The sequence below is a fragment of the Eretmochelys imbricata genome, chromosome 12 (assembly GCF_965152235.1).
Source record: "Eretmochelys imbricata isolate rEreImb1 chromosome 12, rEreImb1.hap1, whole genome shotgun sequence".
NCBI classification, from domain to species: Eukaryota; Metazoa; Chordata; order Testudines; family Cheloniidae; genus Eretmochelys; species Eretmochelys imbricata.
The window spans coordinates 16,005,121-16,018,237 of NC_135583.1; positions in this window are offsets into that span (position 1 = coordinate 16,005,121).

The following is a 13,117-nucleotide window of genomic DNA, read 5'->3' on the forward strand; positions in this document are numbered from 1 at the left end:
AAAATAACTGCATTCAAAAAGAGAACAATGTAAAACTTTAGAGCCTGTAAGTCTGCCCAGTCCTATTTCTTGTTCAGCCAACTGCTCAGATAAACAAGTTTGTTTACATTTTCAGGAGATAATGCTGCCTGCTTCTTGTTCACAATGTCACCTGAAAGTGAGAACAGGTGTTCTCATGGCACTGTTGTAGCCAGCGTCGCAAGATATTTACATGCCAGATGTGCTAAAGATTCATATGTCCCTTCATGCTTCAACCACCATTCCAGAGGACATGCATCCATGCTGATGATGGATTCTGCTCAATAACAAAGCAGTGCAGACCAACACATATTCATTTTCATCATCTGAGTCAGATGCCACCAGCAGAATTTCTTTCAGTTGATTTTCTTTTTTGGTGATTCAGGTTCTGTAGTTTCCTCATCGGAGTGTTGCTCTTTTAAGACTTCTGAAAGCCTGCTCCACACCTCATCCCTCTCAGATTCTTAAACCTTGGGTCGAGTGCTGTAGCTATCTTTAGAAATCTCACATTGGTACCTTCTTTGCGTTTTGTCAAATCTGCAGTGAAAGTGTTCTTAAAACAAACAACATGCTGGGTCATCATCTGAGACTGCTATAACATGAAATATATGGCAGAATGCTGGTAAAATAGAGCCGGAGACATACAATTCTCCCCCCCAAGGAGTTTAGTCACAAATTTAATTAACTCGTTATTTTTTTAACGAGCGTCATCAGCATGGAAGCATGTCCTCTGGAATGTTTAACATAAATGGCATGTAAATACCTTGCAATGCTGGCTACAAAAGTCCCATGCAAACGCCTGTTCTCACTTTCTGGTGATATTGTAAGTAAGAAGTGGGCAGCATTATCTCCTGTAAATGTAAACAAACTTGTTTGTCAAAGTGATTGGTTGAATAAGAAGTAGGACAGAGTGGACTTGTTTTGTTTTTGAGTGTAGTTATGAAAAAAAAGCTACATTTGTAATTTACACTTTCACGATAAAGAGATTGCAGTACAGTACTTGTATGAGGTGAATTGAAAACAAATGTTCCTTTTGTTTATTATTTTTACAGTACAAATATTTGTAAAAAAAATATTAAGTGAGCAGTGTACGCTTTGTATTCTGTGTTGTAACTGAACCCAACATATTTGAAAATATTAAAAAACATCCAAAATATTTAATAAATTTCCATTAATATTCTATTGTTTAACAATGTGATTAAAACTGCAGTTAATTTTTTTGAGTTAATCGCATAAGTTAACTGCAATTAAGTGACAGCCCTAGTGGCTAAAAAATGAATCTGCATTTCCCTTTCATTTTAATTTTTAGTTCCACCACTATACTAATGTGTGTGATTTATTGACTGAATTGCATTTGTGTATATCTGTGGGCATGGCAATGGAGAGCAGTTGTTGCTATGGCAAAAAGTGATAGGAATGTGGAACATAAATAGTGTAGATCACCCTCATGCAAAAAGATATTTCTGATGAGTATTAAAGGGTGCCTATCACTCCAGATATTTTTCAGAAGCAAAACCACAGCAGACCTGGCAGAAGATAGTAGTTTGAATGTGATACAGAGATAAGATCTAGGTATATATTTGGATCTGAAGGTTCCTGTCTATGTACACCTAACTTCTGTCTTTTCATCAGCCTATGCCCTCCATCCATCTCTTCTGGAGCACTGACTAACGTCAGTGCTGGTCCTTTGGTCCCCTGAGTATTTCATCATACTTTCTTTCCAGTGTTAAGTGTCTTGAAGTCAGTTTCCTTTCTGAAGTAAGCTTACTCCTAGCTTGTCCTGTTAAAGGACTCAAAGTGTGATCTAGGGCAGTGCTACTCAAAGTGGTGGTCCGCGGACCAGTGCCGGCCTGCGAGCCATCGGCTGCCGGTCTGCGCGCACATTGGGAAAAAAATTGCCAGTCCCGCACATTAGATAGCTTGAGAAGCACTGGTCTGGGATATCCTTCCTGACTGTATGTATAGCAACAGAGGAACTGAACACAATAAATTCACTGAAAAGGAAACAATAGCTGGTCCATAGCCAAAGGCACTACGGCAGCAGCAGGTAGTTCAGTGGAAGTAGTTCAGCCCCTCTAAACAACAGAAACAGGTGTTGAAGAATTTGCTTTCAAAATTCACACCTCACTCCAATGTCATCGGTAAATTTCAAACACAAATCATTGTCTGCATAGCACAGGTTTCCATTGACAGCCATTGTTTTATTTGTACATTTATTAAGTACATTTCGCCTGAAAAACAACAGCTTAAATGAAGAAGGGAAAATGTTTTGTGACACAAGCATTTGCCAAAATTTTACCTTTAATGTGCTATAGATTTTGTGACGCTTAAATGCCTGCTGGCTTCTCCCATCATGGATGATAATAATAGGCTCTCGTTTCTTCCTTGATCCAAAGTATGTTTAAATGCATTTGAAACTGGGGGAGGGGTGTGGGGGGGCATATCTAGTGGGGTCCCGGAAGGCTCAGTCCTGGGGCTGGTAACATTCAATACTTTCATTAATGATTTGGATAACGGAGTGAAGAGTAGGAGGACTTGTGGCACCTTAGAGACTAACCAATTTATTTGAGCATAAGCTTTCGTGAGCTACAGCTCACTTCGTCAGATGCATACTGTGGAAAGTACAGAAGACGTTTTTATACACACAAACCATGCAAAAATGGGTGATTATCACTACAAAAGGTTTTCTCTCCCCCCACCCCACTCTCCTGCTGGTAATAGCTTATCTAAAGTGATCACTCTCCTTACAATGTGTATGATAATCAAGGTGGGCCTTTGCACGTGACCGAAGCTGGAAGGCGTTACAAGCACCTTGGAAGACCAGATTAGAATTCAAAATGACCTCGACAAATTGGAGAATTGGTCTGAAATCAGCCAGATGAGGCAATAACGATAACTACAAAGGGGGGTGGAGGGTGAGAAAACCTGGATTTGTGCTGGAAATGGCCCAACCTGATGATCACTTTAGATAAGCTATTACCAGCAGGACAGTGGGGTGGGAGGAGGTATTGTTTCATATTCTCTGTGTGTATATAAAGTCTGCTGCAGTTTCCACGGTATGCATCCGATGAAGTGAGCTGTAGCTCACGAAAGCTCATGCTCAAATAAATTGGTTAGTCTTTAAGGTGCCACAAGTACTCCTTTTCTTTTTGCGAATACAGACTAACACGGCTGTTACTCTGAAACTACAAAGTACTTCACTCAGGAGGGAAAAATCAAAAGGCGCAGCTACAAAATGGGGAATAACTGGGCTAGAGAACAGTGCTGCTGAAAAGAAACTGCGGGTTACAGTAGATCACAACTTTAATACGGGTAGACAATGTGTTGCGTTTGCTAAAAAGGTATATTAACAAGGGTGCTGCATGGAAGCACAGGAGGTAATTGTCCCAGTCTACTTGGTACTGTTGGAGTACTGTGTCCAATTCTGGGAAGACAAATGGAAGAAAGTCCAGAGGAGAGCAATAAAATTGATTAATGTCATAGAAAACTTAACCAATGAGGAAAGATTAAAAAACTGGGGCTGTTTAGTTTTGAAAGAAGACGACAGAGGGGGAAACCTGATACCAGTCTTCAAATATGTTAAGTTATAAAAAGGACTGTGATCAATTGCTCACTGAGTGCCCTGAAGGTTGGGCTTAATCTGGGGCAAAGGAAGTTTAGTTCAGATATTAGGGAAAACTTTCCAACTGTAAGGATAGTTAAGTTCTGGACTAAGTTTCCAAGGAAGGTTGTGGAATCCCCTTCTTTGGACATCATTTGTAAGAATAGGTGTCACCTGTCTGGGATGGTATCGGTTTACTTGATCCTGCACAGGGGACTGGACTTGATGACTTCTCGAGGTCCCTTTCAGCCTTTATTTCTATGATACTATGAAACAGCAGAGAGTGAAAATGCTGCACGTCATATCATTCCTTTGGCCTTAACAAGTCAAAAATTTGTTTCCCGCTCAGTGCCGATTGGAGCAGTATACTGGACCTGTGGATGCTGTTTTTTTCCTGTATACCAAGTGCCTAATGCACCTGTCCTGCCTCAGAGAAGCTCCAAGGGGAAAGGAATGGTAAATTATAAACATGTAAGCAGAAAGATGGAGAGTGCAATCCTAAAGAGTCTGCTAACTTGTGTTTAATGATGAATTATAATGTTATGTCAGAGTGATGTCTACATGAAGAGCCTACCAAATGATTTCCCTGTGATCAATGCTATTACAATAAGCACAAAGTAGACTCATAATAAATGGACACAGTGTCCCTAGTGGAGCTTTGCTATGAATTTTTGTTTGTTTGTTTCATAATCAATTATGCATATTTAGGTTTTTCACTAACATTTCAATAAAATGATTTTCTTTTTGCTGTGAACTAATATCCTCTCAACTTTAGAATAATTGGTTATGAATTTACATTATTTTGTACATTAAATGAGGATTTAATTAATGTGACTGACTGTACACTCAACATGCATTGCACGCAGTCGTTCAGATCTGCTTGGGAAGAAAGCTGGTTTTACTTTGCAAATGAAAAAAGCCGCACAGCTATATTAGTGGGGTGTGTGTGTTTATTAGCTATGACTTTACGTATCTGAATGCCTTCAGCGACACTAAATAAGTCTGGATAATCAGCTCAGCTCTTAAAGGCTTCAAAGTTTCCTCTGAAAGGAGCTGAACACACTCAGAAATGAACTGGCAACCAATGGAGCACACGTATGGTATGATGTCACCTAGCTAGCGATCCACTCAAAGGCAAGCAGCCATGTGCCGCATCCGCAGGCGCTTCCAAGGTTAACTCCACATGCAGAAACCCTCTTGCCTTGAGGGAACAAAAGCATGGCTGACGTGGTGTGGGCTGCAGGCAAGAGGAACGATCCTAATCCTTTGCCCAGCTGGGGATGAAATAGCGGTCTGGGGCCAGATTCACAAATGTAGTTAGGTGCCTAAAGATGCAGATGGGTGCCCAGTGTGATAAGTCAATGGGAGTTGTTGGGGGAACCGAATAGAATTGTAAAAAGCATGCATGCACGTTCGGCTCCTATCTGCAACTTTAAGGGCCTAAATCCCTTTGTAAAATGGACCTGTGGTCCTGGCCTCTGTGGCTATCAGAAAAAAGTGAGGCCTCCTGTAATACCACCCCAGGGTAGTTCTCTTTGATTGTTAATTGGGAGACACCCTCAGCTGTGGAAGCAGACCTAGTTTTTGCCAAAGTGCTTTCCTTTGCTAATTAGCATGATTTCTGTCTTACGTGGATGGACTAGTGGGCTTTTATCCTAGTCCTTATCTCTATTGGGAAAGCAGAGAGCTAGTTTAATGAGGATAGCACACATGTAGCCTCCACTGGTTTTAACCAGCTAAGAAGGGCAAGGATTCATCCCACAAGGTAGCTTTATGGCTTTTGGCCATTTTCTTAGTCCAGGATGACAAAGTCCCTACTTAAGCCAATATGAACTCATCTTTAAGTAATATTTTGGGTGAGACCATTTCAATTGCTTGACTATAAGCCAAACGTATCACAAAAAGGCACTGTCCCCTAGGCACTACCAGAATACAAATGATAATATTCAGTCTATTCTTGTTACCAATCACATTTTGTGATTTTTTTTTTCCCTCATCATAAGTAATTGTGTTTGTCTGGCAAGTTTTATTTCACACAAACCCACAATACTTATTACTCATTTTCCATCACTCAGTAGCTGCCCAGTGATTTTCCCCAAATCTCATTTTCTACTGTTTTACTAAAGATACAAATGACAGTACCAGGATTGTTCTCACAGGTGCTGGCATTTGCTTTTGAAGAGGTGTGTGTGTGTGAATTACAGTATATTAAAATCATTGCAATCACCTACAAGCTGTCTTAACCAACATGCCAGTTTAAAAACATTATGTCTCATGTAGCTGTCTGGATGAAGCTCTCAGCAACACTGTGGCTCATGGTTGCTCAGTACTAGGTTTACAATGGTGCCGGGACACCAGGCCCTCATGCAGAAGGGGCCCCTGTGCCCGGACCATGGCTCCAACCCCCCAACTCCACCCATGCTCCGCACCAAGGCCCCACCTACATGCCACCCTGAGGCCCTGCCCCCCCACTTGCCCTCTTTCCCCCAAGGTCCTGCCCACTACTTGCTCCTCTCTGCCCCCCCCACCTTCTGTGCTCCCCTCTCCTCCCCCTCCCCGCCATACGAGCAGTGGGCAGAGCCTGGGGGTGGCGGAGAGGTCTGGCCTTGAGCGGAGCACAGGTGGAGCAGGGGGCTGGGCCATGGTCCGGGCACTGGGGCCCACAAAAGATTAATCCGGCCCTGCGGGGACTGAGCAGCCCCTATTTTTTTCGGTGGGTGCTTGATCCCCAGAGAGTCAGCGCCTGAAAATCAGTATTCCATATGCTTGTCGGTACCACCCCATTCATCCATGATTTTTAACAAGTAATGATCAGGGATGCACTAAACTCATTCCCTAGGCTATCGTTCCCAGATTCCGTGTGTACGTTACATTTACCAAACATTCGCTCATCTGTTCTATGACAAATCATTATTTTAGTGTATTCAGCCTTTATTAATTGTTCAAATTTATTTTCTATATTTTCATTGTGGAGCGTTCTTAGAAAGATTTCAAAATTGGGGATCGGCCCTGCTTTGAGCAGGGGGTTGGACTAGATGACCTCCTGAGGTCCCTTCCAACCCTGATATTCTATGATTCTATTCTGTGATTCTCTGAAAATCATGATTATTTTTGACTTAGTGTCATTCCCCTTCTTCATTTTACAGTAGACCTATTTTCTCCATAGTATTAGTTTTTAGTGATATATTTTTCTTCCCGCTCCCCCCATCCCTCTTTTCAACTAGTATTAATTGATTCTGTTTTTGGCTGCCTTTATCCATGTGCTTAAGAAGAAGATACTTAGGGGGTACTTCCTCTTTTTTCTGTTTCAAGTCATTCCTTTTTAAAATCTCCCAGGCATTCTTCATGAAGCCATATTGGCCAATCCTTATTCACTGCATTTTTCTTTTCCACAGGAGCTTTAATCTGCGCCCTACTTATACTGGGCCCGAGCTAGATACCTGTGTTCACACTGAAGAGTACTTTACTTGGCACATGGTGTTATTAATTCTGTTGAAGTCAAACAACTACTTATTGTGAATTGGACTGGTAGAATCCGACCTCTTGTATTTTAGGATTTATTACCTTTCTTCCATAAACTTCTTATTTCCAAGGTTTGCTTTCTTGCAGTACATATCCTTGTGCTGATGTACTCTAAGATGCCCTAAGAGTCCATTTCTTGCTATGGTGTATTCAAGTCACTCATGGTCACTGGTTGCAAGATTCCCTTCCAGTAATAAGCAGATAGAAAGCAAATAGAGGACTGATTTCCAGACTTTTCTTCTGGATAAGAAACTTGTGGGTTGTAGGTAATGTACATTCAGTGGTAAGTTAGTCAATCAATTTCTAACAACTCACCCACATGCACAGTATCCTGTGTTTCAAAGGGCCCTGAGATTTAGTCCAGGGATTTGTCATTCTTGTTTTCCTGGTTAGCTACAGGAGCTACTTTGTTTTTCATTTCTTGGCGACACTCTCAACTTGCAAGTAAAGCTAGTTAAATTTTTTTGTTTTAAACATTTTCACTGAAAGTTTTCTCTTTTTCATCATGTTCCCATCTGCCGACAAAAAAAAAAAAAGAAAACCTCCAACCCCATTTGGGTTGAGTTCAGTTCCAAAAGGTTTGGGGGAAGGAGTGGTGATAGGATCCATTGTTTTATCCAAATTACATTTTCATCTGTCTAATTATAGGTCCATTTTACTTTGTTAGAGGGCTTATTCCTTCACCCACTTACTTCCCTGGTCCTTCTCGCATGAACAGAGAGCAACAATACCCGAAGTCCAAAGGTGCAAACAATTCGATGTTTATTGGGGTGAACTTCCAGCAAGCATGATTCCAGTTTCCTTCCTTAGTATCCTCCTTCCCAGCTCTGACACCACAGAGCCTTACACCTGTGTCCCTGTTCCCATTCCTACCCTTAGCTAAACATGATTCCAACTTCCTTACTCCCATTCCCTGTTCCCATTTCCCCCTTTAGCAAAACATGATTCCAATTTTCTTACCCCCATTCCCTGTTCCCATCTCACACACCCACATGCCCATGCCCACCCCCACCCACACCCACACCCCCACCCCGTCACTTCCTCATTGACTACAGATTATATAGTAAAACTTGACTTCTGCTTAGCTATACCTTAACCAATCATTTTCCTGAAATTTAACTAACCAATCCTAACATATTGTAACATGATTATGTAACCAATTATATCCCACCACCTCAATTAGTTTACACCCAGCAAAATTAATTATACAGCAGACAGGAACAATCACAGAACCAGACAGAGATTATACAGACAAACAACAGCAAAGTGGGAACTATAATGACAAAACAATACAGAAGTGAGGATTTCACATCCCAGCTATTGATAAGTGAGTTCTTGCCAGACAGGATGCTATCAAACTAAGTTTCCTTTTACATTGTCTAGGCACTTCCCTTTCTCTGGAGGTGATAGGAACTATCCTGTCCTGATAGTGCCTAACAGCCCAATAGCACCTTATTTCAGTGTGACTAGTTTGGAATGTGAGGATGTGACCGTTCGCTTCCCAGCTTATGGCTGCCTCTGCTGCTTAGCCAAAGGCCTGAGCCTAAGCACAGGGCCACAAACTGTCACAGTAAGAGAAGGCCCTTACACTGGCAGACAGTGGTTTTGATTCTTTCTTTTATACCTCTATCACTAGCCAAGTGATAAGAATACACCTAAATTCTTAGAGTATAGGCCTTTACAGACAGGCCTGAATATCTATATCCTAACACTCCACCCCTTTTTTTTTTCTTTTTCTTTTGGGATCCTCCTGCCCAGGTATCCCTGGAAAAGCATAGGACATATGGCGACACATTTCCTGATAGGGCCAGGCATCAAGGTGGAAGGTGTCGATATTCCATTTGTCCCACTGCCCCTTGTGTAGTATTGTGCCCTGCACCTTCTCTCATACGGGCATACCACACTTATTCCAATTAGTGTTCCAGACTTCCCATTAGAGTGGGCCTGAGAAGGTTGGGTCCGGGTTGTCTAGTACACTGCAGGGTTTGGAGGGCTTATTACATTCCTAATAGGTTATCTCCCTATGCAACGTAACACAAGTATAGTTAACAATACAAAATCCACAGCAACACCGAGTCCTGACCACTGCAGTATGGTCCAACATCCGAGACACCCCCAAAATACTGCCTCTCCTCCTTCGATGGGGTCACGATCTTGTGTCCAGTTGCTGGCAGTTGCAACAAGCTGCTCCTGCAAGTTTTGTATGCTTTTGTCCATATCACAAGTCCATTGAATGTTCACAGAGAAATGGGATATTGTCCAAACCAGCTTGACCACTTGGTATGGAATCAGGCAGTAGGCACTGGCTTATTCACAGCAATAAGATTCACAGATCCATTTGTGCACCAAAGTCCATATAGCAGCATGTAGATGGGTGTAGTTTGGTTATGGGCCGGTGTAATTGTGCCCCCAGTAATATGTACATTCCCAGCAAAACACCTTATACACAGTACACCCAATTGTCCACCCCTTGCATAGGCCATTGATCCTGCTCCTCTATAGTCATAGGAGAGGGGCACATCCAAACATCTTCTATTGATTTACACTATTTTACACACCCCTCCATTAATTCCCAGTGAGCTCCTCCCCTTTTCATTATTTCCATAGGGCTTGTGGGGGCCACCTTAGTTGCCATTCCATTTCCAGGTACCACGGTAGCTATTACACAGGTCCTGGCCTCCTAGTTGAGAATTTGCATTCCCATACACATCTTCCCCCCCAAGGCCAGCCTTTTGAAGCCACCCCCCACCCATATCATGAGGTTTTCTGTTCATTAAAACACAACAATGCTAGCAACAAGACAAACACCACAGACAAACAACACAAAACATAGATCCATGGTATTCTGGGTTATTTTTCCCGCTGGCGCCAGCTTGCTTGTAGAGTGTCTGAAAAACAAAAGAAACAATTTCCTTCCCCACGGTGGGGACAGATTATTGCTTAATAATAATACCACTTTCTTTTACAAATGTCCTTGCTACTTGCAGGAAAAACAGAAGAATTACCTCCAGGCTCTCCTTATTTTGTTCTATAGTCAGGCTAGTGAATTACCTCACTCACTGGTCATTTATGAAATTCATGAGATGGTGTACCTCAGTTTCCCCTCTTGTACAACAGACCGAGTTTGCAATAGTTTCTCTGCTGTACCAAGCTTTAAGTTTATTCTCAGGTAATAGCTGAGACACAGCTTCAGATTTTAGCACTGTACACACACACACACACACACACACACACACCCTTAAGGTTAACCTGTCCCCCTTATTTTCAGGCTTGACTTGTTTTTTTCACCTCCCTTTCCTGAAGGGCCATAATCTGAGTCTTCTAGTAGCTTGTTTGCTGACCAGATGTATTCAGTTATTTGCAGCTCCTTTGTGCCCATCAGCTAGGTAATTTGCATTTACACACAGAGGCTTACTAGCTTGCTTCTGGATCCAAAGCTGTTAGCAGCTCAGACACTGTCTTAAAAGGGAAGCATTTTACTTCCACCAGAGTTCTGATTACTTTCCACTTTCATCTCCTGCTCCAAAACACAACGATCTGAAAAAGAAAGCACAACCTATTGTGGCTCCTTTTGGAGCCCTATTAGGATTTTAATGAAGTACCATGTTTTATTTGCATTTCTTTTACTCCTTTTTCAATATACACTGCACATGTCCTGGGAAAATGCAAATTCCTTCCATATAGTTTAACCTCCATAACATCATATTAGCCAAATTAATTTTACACAAGGTATAACTGCCTCCCCCATGCCTACAGAGTTTTCATGCACACCCACCAAAGCAACAATCTAATCCCCCAGAGCCATCCCAAGGCTCAGTGTTCCCATCATTCCTCCCCTTTTCCTTTTCTTTTACCTGTGCACACACACACAAAATTCTGTTTTGCCTAACATCCCTTGCACTGTGATTACTCTTTTTTACACAACTGTACCCTGATTACACTTCCATCTTGTACAACTAGACACAACTAGGGGCAGCCAAGTTAAGTTCCAAAAGAAACCTCTTCCATCCTTTAGTGATTTTGATTACATTACCCAATAGTCAAATAATTTTGCTCAGATTCTCTCTCTGCCTGCTGCCTGCAGCAGTCCCCTATAGACCATTTCTGTGGGAAAAGGGCCCATTTTCCCTCAGAATAGCTATAAAGGCTTCTGGGGACAGAAGCGTAGTGATGGTAGTAGCCACTCTACCTGACCCCCTTGGAAAATTTAATGACCAAGCTTCCATCCAATGTGACTGCACAGAGTTGCACATACAGTTACATTTATATAACTGGGTTTTATCAAGTTCAGCCTACATTTAATTTTATAAAAAATAAATTTAATATCAGACACAGGCATTAAATGAGGGTTATAAACCTCAGTGATTTCTAACAGTGAAAACTACTATACAGGCTTACTTAAAATCTTACATCTGTAGCCATTTAAAACTGAGACAGAGCATAAGTGGTGTGTATTTGTGTGTTTTTGTTAAAGCACAAGATTATTATGAGCACCTTGGATAACTAAACAGTACTTTTAACAGACATCAAAGCAACAAGGCATGCATTCCCCCATTGCTTCAGGACATTGGGACTTCAATCACAGGGGTAGGGGGCCAAAATATGTTCTGGTTTTGACCTCTTCAAATATCATTGTCTGGCTCAACTCCTGATGTTTGGTTGTATTTTCCAAGTCAAACTGTGCCTTCTCTTTGTGGTTATTTTTCCCACCCCCGCTCCCTCTTTTTAAATTCCCCAGCTGGATGTAGTGACCATTTAGAAAGAGCAGTTCCCTTTGCTTTTGAACAGTCTGATTGTTTAAATAGGCTTGTTTTAAAAATGCGTTTGATGTCTTGTGAGTCAGCCTTGAACCCTGAGTCCAGGATCATTCTTCGTGAATATCTTTTTAAACGTTTTGTATTTTTCACTAAGATGTGAAGAATTATAATGTAACATTACTTTCCTGCTTTCAGGAAACTCTAGCATAGATTGTATTAAGCATTCAAAGTGAGAGGTCCTCAAATTAAACAATTTGTTGATGTCTAGGGTTTGGTTTTTCAATAACTAATTTTTGGGAGTACTTTACTTCACATGCAGCCCTTGAAAAGACATCTCTCTACTCATCTCCTGCTGCTCACTTCTTAGGTAATTTCTGTGGCAGGAAGCCATCAAATGAGGACTCCATAATAGAGCTGGTCAGAAAGAAAAACCAAACAAAAACAAAAACCCTTTTTTCCTTGTGGAAAAAATAAATCTTTTGAAAGATGTTTGGTTTTTCAGAGGAAATTTTGAAATAAAATAAATCAATAAATTTCACAGAGAATTAAAAAAGTTTGTTTTGATTAGGTTTTTCAATGAAGCCCCATTTTTCTGAGAGAAAATGTTTTGGCTGAAAAAATGTTGACTAGCTCTACTTCTAGACTTTTTCTAAAGCGAAGAACAGAGCATTTAGAATGGAAACTATTTGTAATCACCTTCCCAGGTTTCTCAAACCAATTCCGTCTGCTTCATCCTTCAAGAAACCACCAAAATTCCCTTTCAACCAGACATTTCTCATCATTAATCTTAGAAAAAAGGAGAATCTCCATTGGAAAGTGTGAAGTTTTGAATGATGGGACTTTAACACATTAGAGGAGCACCTTTACTTTATTAGAGGTCTATAACAAGCACTTTGACTAAGTAACCCTTCTGGGGCTGGATTCAGTATCTGGGGTTCAACTTAACAATACAAAACGGAACCAGGTTGAGCCCCCACCCACTAAACTGAGGAAAATAAACACCACCCCTGGTCACCTCTAAGAGGCAGTACTTCCCCACCTGCTAGCACTGAATCTGTGTATAACAGAAGAAGACTTAAGAAAAGAGACCCCAGCATTAATTTGGGAAAACACCACAACTATGATTGAAAAGCATGTGACCGTAAACCCACACCACAGTATGTGGGCAGTGACTTTTGCCTCAGTTTCCTACTTTGGAGTGTGAAAGGTCAACAAACAA